This window comes from Artibeus jamaicensis, unplaced genomic scaffold (genome assembly GCF_021234435.1).
Source record: "Artibeus jamaicensis isolate MK-2021 breed Jamaican fruit bat unplaced genomic scaffold, CSHL_Jam_final contig_240, whole genome shotgun sequence".
NCBI lineage: Eukaryota > Metazoa > Chordata > Mammalia > Chiroptera > Phyllostomidae > Artibeus > Artibeus jamaicensis.
Window position 1 is genome coordinate 25666554 of NW_026521506.1, and position 16508 is coordinate 25683061.

General features: G+C 36.0%; 1 long non-coding RNA gene across 6 annotated transcripts in view; it reads left to right on the forward strand.

Annotated features, from left to right (window-relative positions):
• LOC119039709 (uncharacterized) overlaps positions 1-15772 on the forward strand; it is a 31572-nt gene extending 15800 nt beyond the window's left edge. For 5 of the 6 annotated variants that reach the window (XR_008391044.1, XR_008391046.1, XR_008391043.1 and 2 more), the window contains 4 exons: positions 2710-2843; positions 4174-4379; positions 7869-7997; positions 9201-15772. This is a non-coding gene — a long non-coding RNA (uncharacterized LOC119039709). The remainder of the gene's footprint in view (positions 1-2709; positions 2844-4173; positions 4380-7868; positions 7998-9200) is intronic. The other variant, XR_008391045.1, reaches the window with a different exon arrangement.
• The last annotated feature ends 736 nt before the right edge of the window (positions 15773-16508 follow it).

Below are 16508 nucleotides of genomic sequence, written 5' to 3' on the forward strand. Positions count from 1 at the left end.
GCTTTGTTAGTATGACTGCCATCGTACAGTGTTGGTGTGCAATTACTCTATGATCTGTACATCATTAAAATTTTCCAGCCTTATAATACCCCCCTTGATTGAAAACTAGTTATTAATGCACTACCTTTTTAAAAAATAATGGATTGAGTAAGTCTTTCCAGGAAATCTGTTGAAGAATAACAATAGGAAGAACTTAATTGCTAAAGTCTTTTAAAATAATGTTTTGATATTATGGATAATTGAATGGGCCTTATGTATTTTAACTTTAAAATAAATCCCTATAAAGAGAAACGAAAGAGAGCCAAGTCTATAAGCCAGATTTGCAAACAATGATTGTACAAATGAAATTCCTTTTGCTTTTTTAAAAACTGCATTTTATAATCCTTCAGTATCTTGTTGGGAGAGTTAAGAAAAACCCCCAAACTTATTTTAGAACAGCTTTAGAGTTTCATAGAATAATTCTAAAGCTATTACGGAGAGGTCCTGTATACCCCATACCCAGTTTACTCCATCAACATCCTATAGTACTATGGTATGTTTGTCATAATTAGCAATATTGAAACATTATTATTAGGGAAATCCCATATTTCATTCACATCTCTTCTATTTTCCCCTAGTATCCTTCTATTGAGAGTTGTCTGATGTTTCTTCTCATGACTAAACTGGGTTTGTGAATTTTTGGGAGGGAGACCACAGAAATAAACTGCCAATATTTGTTAGAAGTTTATACTACCAACATAAGACATGACATACCACTGTTGATGTTGATTGTGATTACTTATATTATACAATTAATATTTTTGTTATATTTGATTAAACTCTTGAAAATTCATATGCATACTTTAAGTTCATGGAAGTAATTTTTAAGTTAAAGGGTATGAAAAAATAAAGAACTTTTTTGCTTAGATCTGTAATAAAACTATAAAACACAGCAACTGTACAGAATAGTAGTGAATGAATGGCTATTAATATGTAAAAATAATACTACTCTTATGGTGTTGCTCCTTTGCAGCATAGCATGTTTCTACTGTTACATGCTGTGATAATGCACCTAACCAAATTGCTTTTATCAAGCTGCTGCAAAATCTTATAGCACATAGCAATAGTATTTGGTTTTTATTAGGCACAAAACATATTGTTTTCCTCTTTTATTTTCTTTATGCTCCAGGCAACAAAAGTAGTTCCATTTGCCAGCAGTCTGGCAGTGCAATCCTCCATTATGAGGCAGTCATCTAGCTGATTCATGATATACTTACGGTGAAATAAATATAGTAAAAATTTTGTAGAAAACTGTCTCTCTGAGAGTACTTGCCCAGACTCAAGTGAAAATATTTTTGAATTGAGAGAAGACCTGGTTTTACCTATCATGTTGGTTATAACCTACCACCCTTGGTTATATAACATTGAGGGTTCTCATCTACTGCCCTTCCAGTTTCTTTATGTGGAGAATGGGAAAGTACTGGAATACATGATCAGTAATATTCTTTCTAATGGTGATAATTATGTGATTTGTCTAGTGTTGGAGTATCTGAATCAGGTGGCTGCCTATGCTTATTTTTAATGTTTAAAGTACCTTTACAATTTGTCAGGCTAACGGATAATGGATCAAGAATCTAAGAATTCTTGACAGTGAATATTGAACCCTAATGGAATGCATGGTTCTGTACTAAATCCAAAATGTAACTACTTCCTCTGGCTTTAGATTCCCTTTAAAGGAAAGGGAATGCTCCTTGTATATGTCATCATTATAATAGCATAGGCTTTTGATGCTAAAACAGCCATACTCAAATATGGGTAGAGTAGCTCAGAAGATCTTGGAAGATGAGAAAAGTCGTTTCTTTTCAGGTACCTTAAGTAGACAGTATATAAATGAATTTGAGCTTGGATCCATTTAAAAGTTCTTTTGGGAAATTTTGCTTTCATGTAGTGTCCATTTGTCACCACTCCTGGGGTTCAGGAGGGAGCACAGTAAATATGTGTAATGTTTAATTGGAAGCCTGTATTTGGGGATGAAGTATCTAATCTTAGGTTAAATAAGGATGGCATGAGAATTTGCCAAGAGAATTTTATCATGTTCTGCTTATATTGAGAAAATCATAGAATACCAGTTTGGCTTTACTGGACATTAGAGAATCTAGAGTTGAGTAAGTGATCTTTCACACACTACTATGAGATTTTTTTTGATGTTGACATAAAGCCCCTTATAAATAATATGGTAATTCCTGATCAGAAATCTATAATCCATATCTGATTCTTTCCATACCGTACCATACCATGCAAAGTGCTTTCAAGATTGCAAACCTGGCTTAGACTTGCTTCAGGGAGCTAGAAAAGGCAGCTCACCAAATATTAAACATGGTCAAGGCAATTGTAATTCTAGGAAGTAGTAGCAGTTGCTCTGTTACCTTGAGTAGCTTAAAGTATTTGACCTTTAGGCCACAAATTTACTTAGCCTTTAACATGGGTATTGGTTTGACCCATATTTTAATTTAATTCTTTTCTTACCCACTTGCCTAACCTTCTGTGATACTGCCAATGCTTGATATCACAGGACTTTAGGGAGACTGTACAGGATAGAAATGAGAGACAGGACACACTTACACCTAATGATTCAGGTTAATGCTTCCTAGTTTTTGTTTTTTGTTGTTGTTGACATTTTTTCAATAGTTTTGGTGTCCTATCCTACTGAGCCTTGTGTTTCTCCTCAAGGACAATATGAGCATGTAAGACCTGAGGAATCCAAGCAGTTCTAAGAAGCTCTGTATTCAGCAGATCTTTCTTCTGAGAATCTGGATGAGCTTCATCTAATCTAAAGGTGCCTTGTAGGTCACCTGGACAAAAAGGTAGTTTGGGGAGTTTATTTTGTTGTGGGAATACTGTCTTTGGCATTAAGGACTTTTAACTGAACAAGAGCCATTTTCATTGATTCTTATAGTTTTTTTCCCCTATATATGTGCATTTTAACTTTCTAGAATGAATTTGGCTTATTTTGTTTATCCTTCAGAGCTAGGTTCCAGTGAGGTCTATAAGAGCAAGTACACTTGATCCCCATTTCATAAATGAAGAATTAGAAATACAAAACAATAAATTACTTATTTTCAAATCTTGGAGCTACTTAGGAGACAGAACAAACCTATGCCTTCTGATTAACAGTCCTTGACAATTATTTCTACTTTCCTTTGGCATACTGGTAAGTGCTGAGGATTTGTTGATGAGTAGCAAACTTGATCTGTATCATAGTCCTGTTTTGGCAGGCTTAATTCTATTGTCACTGTCATTCCTTTACTATCTTAAGAAGTTGAAGGTTAGTTTGAAAAGTCATGAAATTGCTAAAAGGTAAAATAACAGATACCCAAAGGCCTGTGTTAAGCTGTTTACTGGATTCCTAACCTTCTATATGTTGTTTTTCCTTCCGTGTAGATTTGCCTAGCTGTCGTAATAACTGTCACTGTAACTATTCTCAATTGAATACAGTAGTGTCCCATCTATGAAAGTTGTTTAAGAAATATACCATGCGGATTGAGTAGAAAACAGTTCTTTTTACCATGACAGTGCTCCAGCATATGACTACTTAACATACGAATTAAAATCAAGGAATGCCAAAAAACTAGCTGAAAGAGACACTTTGTGGTAGATTGCTCTCTCATTAAAGCAGTGCTTTATAAAAAAAACCTGAGGCAATGCGAAGAAGAGTTCTTATAAATCTCAATAGGATCAGACCATACTGGAGCTTTTCTAAGTAGCTTGATAGTTTTTTGGTTTGGAATTCTTTAAAAATAATAGAATCCCTTCTATTATTTTTAACCCCTTAATTTCTTGACCTGACACTGTATTTTATGGTGAGAACACCAGAACATGAATGACACTATAGAAGATTGCTCATTAGTAGAGACCGGAGAATAAAGCACAGTAGGAGAATTTTGGTAATTATTCAACTCTAAATTTCTCTTTGAGATGAAGAGAAATTCAAGGAATGGAGCTGGGATGAATAGAAAAAAATTTTAAAGGCTGGTATCTAGAATATAGAACTCTCCACAGTTCTCAATCTTTACCCCTCAATCCATATGAAAGAAAAAGGGTAGACATCATTTAATTTAGGCATCAGTTGCTGTTTGAGACAGACTTTCATAGTATACTGCATTAAAGTAATTTAATTTTTTATCTCTTCTCCAGATCTTCTTCAGAAGAATAGGCTTGTTGCTTTACAGTGTTAGTGACCCATTCCCTTTGACGATCCCTAGGTGGAGATGGGGCATGAGGATCCTCCAAGGGAAAAGCTCACTATCACTGGGCAACAATCCTAGGCTAGGAGTTTCTACCAAGATTCTTTCTTGCGCCCAGATAGGAAGGTGAAGTCTCAAGATCTCCACACGTTATAGGTGAGTAAGCTGTCTCCAAAAGCACAATAAGGATACCGTCTTTAATTTTTTAGTATACATTGCTTTTAGCTTTCCACTGAGATTGTTTTAATCTTTATCAGCTGTGTCTGCTTTGATAAAAACAGCTTTCTAACTAACCTGTGTAGTGACTGTGTATGAGATGGGTGAAAATGATGTGAAGAGAGTGGCAGGGTGCGAGACTTAGGGTGTTTAGACTAGGACTATAGTATGTTGTTGTAGGCTTACAACTAAATTGTTCCTTTAGGAGAACATGGACAACAGCTGCTACATCTGCAATATTGATCTTAGGCAATTGATCATTCTGGACCCTGTAGTCCTCAAAGTCCCCCCTGAGACTGTGTTGTGGAATTTTGTAAATCATTCACATACTTCAGGATGCCTTGGGATGTCTCTTGGATAAGATACAAAAGAAACTGTTTGAGAAGATAAATAAAAGTTGTATCTTTTTATTTTTGTGTTTGATTGATGGAAGCTTCAGAAGTACAAATAAGAACCTGACCAGAAATTGCACAAAGTTATCTATTGTCAGGCAAATCTAAAGAACCAGAACCCTGCATATTCTCTAATATACTCTAGGTGAGTGAAATGAGAGGCTGATTAGGGGGCTGCAGGTTGAGAGATGGAAAACTATTCAGTGTACTAAGTCCTGATTGTAGGACTTCTGGTCAAGATGGCTATGTAGGTAAACATGGCTCACCTCCTCACATAACCACATCAAAATTACAACTAAGCTATGGAACAACCATCATTCAGAACCATCTGAAATCAAGCTGAATGGAAGTCCTACAATTATAGAATTAAAGAAGAAACCAACTATGGAATTAAGAAGCCACATTGAGATTGGTAGGAGTGGGGGAGCTGCTAAACAGCTGGTCCCACATCCATATGTGGCAGATAAAAATCAGGAGGGATATCTCAGGAGCAAGGGATCCCAGGCCCACACTAAGCTCCTCAGTCCACAGGGTTCCTGTGTCAGGAAGATAAGTCTCCATAAATTCTGGCTGTAAAAACCAGCAGGGATCGAGGATGTGGAAGACAGAAACTGCTGGAGTCTTAGATAGTTCTTCTTAAAGGTCCTATGCACAGACTTATTTAGACATATTTCCACTGTGTTCCAGTGCTGGGGCAGCACATTGAAAGGAGTCAGAGACATATGAGGAGGAATGGAATTCTCTGGCATTAGGGCAAGAGCTAGGAGGCAGCTTTTTCCTAGACAGAAGTGCTGGTAGAGGCCACTGTTCCTTTTCTAAGCTCTCCCTGAAAAGAGCTGGCAGGCAGGTGCCATGTCTGAGTCTCCATCAGCCTGGCTCATACTGTTTACCCCACCAAGATTATTCCCTGAGGCCCTGCCCAGGGAAGGGCCCACCCAAGCTGTTGCCAGTGGCTTTTCCAAACGAATGGCTTATCTCTGCCCACACTTCAGATTTTCCTAGCTTTTTCCAGACGAATAGCATCTGGCTTCAGTGAACCCCATACCTCTTGCTGAGTAGCCCCAGGCTTGGCACTACCAGCCACTGGCCTTGGGGTTCTCCTGGGAAACTATAAGCCTAGCACAAGTAACAGCCATCTGCAGATTACTTTGTAGCTTATGCTGTGTGACCCTGGATGAAATACAGTTGGTGGCTGACCTTGGACATGCCAACAGCAATCGAGGTTCAACTGCAATAAGAGTGTGTACACAGCACGCCTGGTGTGTGCATCTTGGGTGCCCAGCTTGGGTAATAGGGGAGGGAGGCTGTGGCACTGGACTCTACAGGACACCTACTACATTAAGCACTCTACCAAGCCTGGGAGATCTAGCAGCTCTGTCTAATACATAGAAACAAACACAGGGAGCCTGCCAAAATGAGGAGACAAAGAAACGTGGCCCAAATGAAAGAACAGATCAAAACTCAAAAAAAGAACTAATCGAAAATGGAGATAAGCAATCTGTCAGATGCCGAGTTCAAAATATTGCTTATAAGGATGCTCAATGAACTTAGGGGAAGAGTAGATGAATTCAAAGAGAACTTCAACAGCATGAAAAAGGACATGGAAACCATAAAAATGAACCAGACAGAAATGAAGGATATACTAATTGAAATGAAGAACAATTTACAGGGAATTGACAGAAGAGAAGATGAAGCTGAGAATCACATCAGTGAATTGGTATATAAAGAAGCAAAAAACAATCAGAACAGCAAGAAGAAAAAGGAATCCCCCCCCAAAAGAAGATATTGTAAGGAGCCTCTGGGACAACTTCAAGCAGACCAACATTCATATCATAGGGGTGCCAGAAGGAGAAGAGAGAAAGAAATTGGAAACTTAATTGAAACAATAATGACAGAAAAGTTCCCTAACATATTGAAGGAAATATACAAGTCCAGGAAGCTCATAGAGTCCTAACAAAATGAAACCAAAGAAGCATACTCCAAAGCACAGCATAATTAAAATAACAAAGATTAAAGACAAAGAAACAATTTTAAAAGCAGCAAGAGAAAAGTAGTTGGTTACTTACAAAGGAGCCCCCATAAAGGCTGTCAGCTGATTTCTCTAAAAAAACTTTGCAGTCTAGAAAGGATTGGCAAGAAATACTCAAACTAATGAAAAACAAGGACCTGCAGCCAAAATTACTATACCCAGAAAAGTTGACATTTAGAATTGAAGGACAAATAAAGAGTTTCCAAGACAAGAAATAGTTAAAGGAGTTCAGTACCACCAAACCAGTATTATATAAAATGTTAAAGTGTCTTCTTTAAGAAGATAAAAAATATGAACAATAAAATGGCAATACATATATATCTATCAACAATTGAATTTAAAAAACGAACAAATAAGCAGAACAGAAACAGAATTATAGATACAGAGAACATTTTAATGTTTGCCAAATGGGAAAGTGGTCAGGAGGCTGGGTGAAAAAGGTGAAGGGATTAAGAAGTACAAATACGTACTTAGAGAATGGTCATGGGGATGTAAAGTACAACATAGGAAATGGAGTAACTAAAGAACATGTATGAATGACCCATGGACATGAACAATGGTGTGGGGGTTGCCTGAGGGAGTGGGTGTGCTATATGGAGGTGGGCAAAGAGGGAAAAATTGGGACAACTGTAATAACATAATTAGTAAATGATAATTTAAACTTTTTTTTAAATTTAAAAAGTAAAAAAAAGTCCTGATTGTAAAGGACATTTGTACAGAATAGTATTCAACTAAAGAAATAGGTTGTGGTTAATGGTGGTGTTTCTAGTGCCTGACCAAATATTTTTATGCAAAACACTTTCCTACTTATGCCATAGTTTCTCATTCTGTTAAATGAGGACATCGTATTAATTTTAACTCTACAGACCTAAAAGCTTGAACTTTATACACTTCTAAGCTTTGTAAAGACAGTTTCTATAACTCACTGATTTGAATCTTACCATAATTTTAGCAAGTACTCAATGTTTTTTATGGGATTTATATAGTTTCCTTTATAATTTTTTGTAGCTCCTGATTGTTTCCTTCATATCTACCAAGTTATCTTTCTCAAAAGCAAAGCAGAGGACAAGAAATTTGAACACACCAAAGGAAGATTAACATGCCTGGCACTGTAGCATTTTAGAACAGCAGAATGAAGTAAGTTGTTGCTGTTATAATTTTGTGAGGGTTACTTTAGAGCTAATAGCTGTTTTTTTAATGGTTTTTTTGAGATATGGTATGACAGTCTAATGAAGAGAAGGGGCCCAAATGGGAGATGGGTGGATGACCAATAACCTGTACAGGCATACCTTGGAGATAATGCAGTTTGGCTTCACCCCACCACAATAAAGCAAGTATCACAATAAAGTGGGCTGTAAGCTTTTTGTTGGTAGATGTTTCTTTTAATTTGTAAAAAAAAAGAAAAAATGCAACCCCTGTGAGACACAATAAAGCCAACTGCAATAAAATGAGGTATCCCTTTATTACCAACTGGGATTACTGAAACAACTCAAAGATATTAGTCACCACCAATGGTGTCAAGGTTAGTTTCACCATATCTATTGTTTATCTTAACCACATGAATTCTTTGCCACTCTTAGAGGACTAAACATATAGAAACTTAAAAAAGTGTTGTTTGTTTTTTGGGTTTTTTTTTTTTTTTCTGAAAGGGCGGCTCTTTTTTTTTTACCTCCCTGTGAGAGAACCTATCTGTAGTTAACATTTAGTGTTACAGAAAAAGCCAGTGTTAGAATTGTTAAGGGTGCAAAAATCAAGCCAGTTTCCTTAAATGCGTGGGGAAAGGTGAAGATATAAAATGAAGGCATTGACTAGGACCTCTTTAAGAGCCTTTTGTAATAACCACTCGTCTGTGGCATCTTGTTTGGTTCTTGGAAATTCTTACAGACAGTGGTAGTAGTATGTTAAAGAAGCACACATATTCTGTGTTTAAATCCTTTGTCACTCATTAAGTGTATGGCCTTTGACAGTTTAGAGTTTCTGATTACACTTGTTTATGAAGGTTAATAAATATGTTTATGAAATATTGTATGTAAAGTGCTTAGTATGGTGCATGGTACAGGGTAAGTAAAAGCTTACCCAAGAAGTTTCTTAAGTTTATTTAACCAATGAGTGACAACTACTACCATTTAGTGGCAGGCAGAGTTGGCATGTTTTGATTCTATGTAAGAAATTTCTAAGGTAAAAAAAGTCTGTCATTAGAAGAGCATCTGTGTTGGTGGGTGGTTGTTATTATAATATTATTGATAATAATATAAGTAGTATTGCTACCAACAATAGGTTATTATAGTTATTAATGTACTTTTTGGTTTTCTTTTGTTCTCTTTGTGATGTTTCTCATAGCTCTTGTTCCCCGCAGTGTATGTTTTGTCCTCTACTTGTTACCCATTTCTTCTAAATGTCTGCCTTGGCTTATCTCTTTCATTCATAAGTGTGTATTTCTTTGCTTGTCTATTTCTTCTTTGAATGTCCTTGGTCTTTGCTCTCTGAAGTGTATCTTACCCACTTCATCTTGCTTGTTTGTTCTCTGTGTATCTTTGTCTGATTTTCTTTTTTGTCATAACTTGTTCGTGCCTTGTCTTAGATGTCTCTCATTTTTTCATTTTTTTACTGATTATTTTCACTCTCCTAGATCTGGTTCTTTCACTGTTCTTACCATTGTGTCTGAGTCACATGCTGTGTGCTTTTTGTTCATTCTTTCTCCTACCTACTTCTCTCTCTTTTTTCCCTCTTTGTGAATTGTGATTATTCATCATTTTCTCCCCTTTTGTTGGTTTGACATTTTACCTTTTTCTGATTCTGGTCTCCCATCTGCTGTTTCTACTCTTTATCTTGGATTTCCCTTTTCTACATATCCTTTCTGCCTCTCTTGGCCCATTTTCATTCTTTTGTCTGCTCTGTGTGCCTCAGTGTCTCTTTGTTCTTTGTGATTTTCCATTTCAGTGCCTTTCCTCTCTTTGTACTCCTATTTTATTGCTTTTCTTCTTCTATCCAGTTTTGGGTTTTTCAGTGTCTTCATGAGTCTGTGTCTCCCTCTTTCATATCCTTCAATTGTCTTTCCTTGCATATTTTTTGTGAACATGTGTGTATATACCTATGTGTGCATGTTTGTGTATGTTTGTGACAAAGGGGTGTCCTAACCCCTTCCCAGTAGGTGCAGAGTGTCTGCTATCAAAATAATCATTGCAGAACCGTTCCTGATGCCAGGATCTCCTGTGAAACAATCCAAAATGAATAGAAGGCCTAAGGATCCAAAGACCTAAGGGCAGAAAATGGAAGGCCCATAATGGATAGAAGTCCCAAAATAGAAGACAAGTGAGCTTGAGACTTGAGACCTGTGAACTAAAATGGAAAACTGGTGTCCCCAAATAGATGGAAACCTCAGGCTTGAGACCATCAGAAGGCCTGAGAATCATGACATACATACAGAAGATGGCCCTTTGTTGAACAGAAGGCCTGACTGAGTTGGTTAGATGTCTTAAGTCAGACAGAAGGCTGAAGACCCAGGATGAGTGGCTGAAGGCCTAGGAGCAGGGACACATGGAAGACCTGAGATCTGAAACATAAGGCTCAATACCAGAGGACATCCCAATATGAGAACCCTAAACCTCAATTCTTTTCTACTCCTATTGTCCATACTCTTGAACATTTCAATTCTCTCTTTTTAGTTTTTATATCTCCATTTAAACTCATTTTGAGATGCCCTTTTTGATGTTGTTATTATCTTGAAGAGCTAAATATTATGCTGGGGCTAGTGTAAGCCAGTTTTTATCACAGTTTTGAGTCACTTATTAAGTTTGATATATTTTTTTAACCTCCATCTCTCCTCACATTCACTCCATTTAAGAGAGACATATTGATGAAATTGTATTTCAGTCTTACTTTTTCCTCAGATGCTCTAGGCTTCTGAGAAGAGGAAAGCATCAGGTTATTGAGGAAAACATGCCAGGCTATGTAAAGAGATGCTCCTGAGCAATGAGAACAATTAGAGAAGAAATACACTCATGTGCTAGCCTGTTCAGAAGCACTAGCCTACAACACCTGACTTCTTTGAGCTTGGGTGAACAGGCTTCCTGGGGTTTGGGATTCCTAGTGATGGTTACAAAAAAAGAATAAGTGGGCCTGGATCAGAGTGTGGCCCCAAGGAGATAGCCTGAACTCCCTGCTCATAGTAGTGGCCTAATAATTTGGTAGTCTGCACTAACCCTACCTTTGGATTTAATACCAACCTCTAGGTTTAAAGGTGAAAGAATTTAGCAGTATTTAGCAGGTTTAATCCTTTCCTTCCTTTTCCCCCTCTCTTGCCATGAGGGAAGATCATTTAAATGATTGAGATTCTATATGAAAGTAAGGTGTTCTCATTAATACTCTATTGGCAACCATGCATTGCCAATATTTGAAAGAGCACTAAGTTGTGAAGCATTATGTACTTCAGGGGTTATCATACCCTTTCTGTGAAGGGTCAGATGTTAAATATTTTAGTCTTTGCAGACCATATGGTCTCTACATTTTTTTTTACAATCCTTTAGAAAGGAAAAATATTCTTAGCTTCTTAACCAAGTCGATTTGGCCTGTGGGCCATAGTTACCTTTGATGTAAATGCCAGGCTCTGTGCTGAATAATATTAATTTCCTTGTGTGTGAGCCTGTCCTTATGCTTGGCACTGAGGAATTAATGATTATTTATGATCATATCCAGGTGACCTAAATAAAAATGTGTGAATATGCTTTTTAACTATGACAGTGCTTAAAAAGCAGACCTAACAAGTTTCAGAGTTGATGAATGAATATTGATTACATAGTATATTCATTCTACTGTATAGGCACTGGATGTTCCTTATAAGAAACATGAATAAAGTGCTTTGTCAAAAGTATGTAATACTACGCAGATATAAGGAATTAAGTGATTGACAAATGGAAAATTGATATATTTGTATCCATAATGTTTCTGCTCCTTTGGTGATTTTGAGTAAAACTGCAGTATCCCAGGTAACAGAAAAGAAAACACATGGAAACTGCTTTTAAGCTATAAAATACACAGCAAACACAAGGGACTAATCTATTGTGATGACTTATAATGTGCTAGATAACATGCTAAGGCACTATGGATAACAAAGGGAGAAAAAAAGCATATTCTCAATATAGAATTAAAAGTTTTAGATGAGTACATTTTAAAGTGCTTTGTAAACTAAAGCACTAAATATCGATGGACTAAATGTTTATGAATGAATAAATATTAATAGCCTTTTATGGGCCAGCTATTGTTTGGGGTTCTGTGAAATCTAAAATAATGCTCTCAAGTAATAAGGGGAGCTTTATGTTCTGCATTATTAGATGTAAGGAATTAGATGCTGCTTATTTTAATCAGTCAAGACTTAACTGGTGATGTCAAGTTATTTCTAGTATATTTTCCCATGTAACTGGAAAATGTAATGAATGAGATTGAGACTTCTAAACTATAAAATGTTACATAAACACAAGAAATTAAATGTTTTCTGTGTGAATAAAACTGAGATAAACATGGTCTACAAAATTCTCATTGTGTGCTTGGCCCACTATGCAAAAGCTAATATAAATAAATATACAAACTGAGGGTTTCAATACTTGTTAAGTGAATGAATCTCAGTTGCCTACTATGTGAGCTCACTGTTGTAGGCACTAAAGAGATAAACATGTTATCATTTCATTGTGCCTACAGTTGAGATAAAGGCAATACATGTCAGCATTTTGTGAACTCTAAAGCACCATATAAATGTAACTACTGGTTTTCTTATTTGTTGCTGAATACTAGACTTATAAAATTGTATCACGGTTACCATACTGTGAAAAAAGTTGGAAAAAATTTGAGGAAGTATTGTTAAGTATTGAGTACTCTGAATATGTAAAAGATTATGATGAATGCAATACTGGACAATAATTATCTATTATGTGCCAGTCTTTTTGCTAGGCATTAAGGGTCTGAAGATGATCCATCTTTATTGCAATTTATGGGTCTTAAACAGCAGTGCATACATAAGCAATATCTGCTGAATGAAAAGGATGATTTACTCTCTTCATTCCCAGAGATAGCAACTAGTAATGCAAAAGTTCATTGCCCTTATTACTGAACCTACTACAGAGACTTCTGTGTAAGTTTAGAAAACCTAGTATTCTATACAGATATAAGGAATTAACTTGGCTTAATGAATAATGACTGATTACTTTCTATGAGTCTCAAAATTACATATACCCTTGTATATAAAAATCATTTTATCCCTATGGGATGTTCACAGGAGGAAATAAGGTAATAAGTGTGAATGAGATCCACACTAAAAGGCACTTAACCACTGCTAAGTTATTTAATGATGAAAACATGGAAAAAATAGAATCGTACAATGCAGTATGCAATAAAGGCTGGGCTAGGTGGAAAAATACAACCCAGATTAAAAGGCTACTTACTCCTCGTTGGCCTGAGTGAAGAGATGGGAATTCTTTTTGAAAAAAAAGCAAGGTGTTTTGGTTCTCCATCAGTTTTTTTTAAATGCTGAATGCTTAAGATGGAGGTGAATTAGATCCACCCTGGCCTTGCTTAGAGACATGTAAGGAATAAAAATAAATGACTCAGGTTTGCTTTTAGATTTTCTTGACAAACAGCATGTCTTATGTGGAATAGATAATTCTAGGTTCTGAACATAAAAAGTGAAATGGGCCTGGTCTAGAGGTCTTTATATATAGATCACAGATTATAGTTGAAGATATGAAAACATCTATGATTTTGCGTAAATATTTGAGGGCCTGATATCTGGGAAGTACTATGCTTACTTAATTAGTTGTGTAAGTATAGTTCAGAAAAACCATTGTTTTGCCTTGGGAATTAAAAACTAACAAAAAAAGGCATGGTTCTTTTAATATAAAGTGAAGTTATGTTCTCTAGAACTAGATAGTCACAACTTCACTTGCTCATTGGCCTAAGTTGAAGCCAGAAGACTAATTAAAAGGCTCATGGTTTGTCCTTTAATTCATTAAGATTGTGCTTTTATTATAAACAGTTTAAGATAAGATTTGAGATGAAACAAGTGGTTTTGTATTTGCTCATTGGATTGGCTTAAAGTGAGGAAACCTTTTGAGCAATAAAATTGTTCTAGTTTTTCCATATATTTTAAACACTTATTTACTCTGATTAAAGTACTGTCCTTAAGTGCTGAGAAGAATGAATAGATTTAAAAGACCAAAATGTACTTTAATCTTACTTGCTTTAATCTAGGTTGAAACATAAGAATAAATTTTATGACTGCAGGTCTTTTCATTTGTTAAAAATTCATTGAGCAGCTGTGATAGTAAGATATACTGAGAAGGAATTATTAAATAGATCACCTTTTTGGCATCTTTCATAGAGTGGGAATGAGAGCTTTTTATTTATTCATTCATACAAACATTGGAGAAGGTGATGCTAAATGAAATAGATCTGGTACAAAAGGCACTTTGTCCTGGAGTTGCAATAAAAAAAAAACAAGGAATGAAATGAAAACTATAAACAGAAGTGTCTATTTCAAGGCAATTTGCTATTTACTAGACATCAAAAAAGATCTTCCCTGAAAGTAATTTGTTTTCTTAACTGGTTTGGAGACTAGATATAAAAGAGGTTCCATTCACTTTTCATTTGTTCATTCTACAAGTGTATTTGAGTATCTATTGTATATAAGGTCCTTTGTTCTGTACTCAGTTGACCCCAGAAACCTGAAAATATGAAAGCTTTCTGAGAGATTTTTAAAACTTTTGGGTTTTCTTCTTAGGAGTATGGCTTAGCCCTTGAATAACATTGTGTGGTTTAATTCCTACTCCATATTTTTTCTCTCACTCTGGCCACTACAATAAGCAGGGTTTTCCACTGAGCTTCCTCCTTAAGTTGCAGGAACCCTCCTTATAGACACTCATTATTCCTCTCTTGTCTCATGAAAATGGCTGTGGCCACTGCTAGGCAGAAGGAGGGGTGACAACTAATTCCCAAACCCCAGTCTCAATGGTACTAGTTTTGGGGAAGCACTCATACTCAAGTCATTACCTTTACCATTTAGTCTATTTTCAGTTCTTTACATTTTACATTGACAGGTATATACTGCCTAAATAAGTCTCTGAAGAACCTTCCCCAGATAGCAAGATTGGAGATGGAGACATGATTTCTCTTGCAACAGATTTTCTACTTAAACCTTAGATACTGCCTTGATCAGTATTAAAACTAGCTCATGATTAATTAAACTTAAGTGATATGAAAAAAAAACCTGTTTATAAAAGGTCTTGTTATGATAGAATAATGTCGGAATGAAAATGGCTTAACAATTTTTACATTGCTTAAATTTTAAGAGTAATAAGAATTGGAAGTAATTGGCAAACACAAACCTAAATCTATGCCCAAATGGGCTTTGACCTTTTCTATTTTTAAATCACTCACAGAGGGTGGGATAGGCGGAAGAGTGAAAGAAAAGGTCAAACCTGTTTCTAAGGGCACCCTGCCTTTGTTTAGATTGGTTAAGAAACACTTTTTTAGGTGGGGATGGGGTATGTTATTGGAAAATGCAAAGGAGAAAGTAACTACCAGCCTTCTTTTCGCAGTCGCTGTCATCCTAAGACTACCTACCACTACTGATAAAACAAGAATAAGAGAACATGGTACCATCATCTGATTTTTGTGACATAATGAAGTAGTGAACTAACTCATTTTTGTAAGAAGTGGCTTCATCTCTATCCTTCTACCTCAAAGGGAATATATATGCCAAAATGGAAGAAACACTTGGACTGGTGAACTGATGTGAATTGTAGAATCTTTGAGATTGGACTGTTGAAAATTTACAAATCATGCTCAGCATAAGTGACCGTCATAACTAAGATTAGGGAATATGTTTTCTAATGTCAAATAAAATGTACTGTTTTGAAAACTCAGTATTTTGATGTGATAAGTTCTTACCTCATTGTCTATTATACACTAGTTATTTCTGTTTTTTTAGTTTGCTTGTTTGTTTTTTACTACCTTAATCACCCAGCATGGGTAAATGATTTGCTGTCTCATTTCTTTCTAACTCCGTTTGCTTTGGTGAGGAATACCAAGAAACACAAAACCGATAAAATTGAGAAGCAAAAAAAATTTCAAGGAAACCGCAAGATGTGAATAGGGCATGAAAAACTGTAAGTTTTTGGTAAGTAGGATATATTCAGGAAGGAAATCACTATAATTAAAGCAAGTGAACAATCCTAATCCCTCAGTTGGTGATAGAATCATTGGTGTCCTTAGAAGTCTGGGTGATCAAATACTCAAATTTTAGACTGGTGACTTTACAGGCATATGAGTTAGTGCAGTATTTACAGGCAAGAGTTTCTGTTCTTTTCTTGGTAATTATACTGGCATGTATTGCTTTTAGAAGAAAGACTTAAGCTCTTGTGGGCCAAGTGATTATCCATTACTGGTATCCAAAAAACTCTTGTCTTACATGTTAAAATCAAATCTTGTTATTACAAATGCATAGAATATGATGGGATAAAACTTATGACCTGGTGTGTTGCTTCTAAAAGGGAATGGGCCTATGTTCCCATTGCTGCTACTTTCCTTTTTTTTTTTTTTTGCAAGGGTAGGTGTGGGACAGGAATAAAGCCCATGAGGAAAGTGGATGGAGACATCAGG